This window comes from Colobus angolensis, unplaced genomic scaffold, assembly GCF_000951035.1.
Source record: "Colobus angolensis palliatus isolate OR3802 unplaced genomic scaffold, Cang.pa_1.0 Scaffold290, whole genome shotgun sequence".
NCBI lineage: Eukaryota > Metazoa > Chordata > Mammalia > Primates > Cercopithecidae > Colobus > Colobus angolensis.
Window position 1 is genome coordinate 2,519,150 of NW_012116155.1, and position 678 is coordinate 2,519,827.

General features: G+C 37.0%; 1 protein-coding gene across 1 annotated transcript in view; it reads left to right on the forward strand.

Annotated features, from left to right (window-relative positions):
* LOC105516821 (anoctamin-3-like) overlaps positions 1–678 on the forward strand; it is a 243,576-nt gene that overhangs the window by 224,559 nt on the left and 18,339 nt on the right. The gene's annotated exons all lie outside the window — the stretch shown is intronic.

The window sequence follows — 678 nt, forward strand, 5'->3', positions numbered from 1 at the left end:
AGAGCTTCTGCACAGCAAAAGAAACTATCATCAGAGTGAACAGGCAACATACAGAATGAGTGAAAATTTTTGCAATCTATCCATATGGGCTAATATCCAGAATCTACAAGGAACTTAAACAAATTTATAAGAAAAAAAAAATCTCCATCAAAAAGTGAGCAAAAGATACAAACAGACACTTCTCAAAAGAAGACATTTATGGGGCCAACAAACATATGAAAAAAAACTCATCATCACAGGTCGTTAGAGAAATGCAAATCAAAACCACAGTGAGGTACCATCTCATGGCAGTTAGAATGGTGATCATTAAAAAGCCAGGAAACAACAGATGCTGGAGAGGATGTGGAGAAACAGGAATGCCTTTACATTGTTGGTGGGAGTGTAAATTAGTTCAACCATTGTGGAAGACAGTGTGGCGATCCTTCAAGGATCTAGAACCAGAAATATCATTTGACCCAGCAATCCTATTACTGGGTATATACCCAAAGGATTATAAATCATTCTACTATAAAGACACATGTACACATACATTTATTGCAGCAATATTCACAATAGCAAAGACTTGGCACCAGTCCAAATACCCATCAATGATGGACTGGATAAAGAAAATGTGACACATATACACCATGGAATACTATGCAGCCATAAAAAAGGATGAGTTCCTGTTCTTTGCAGGGA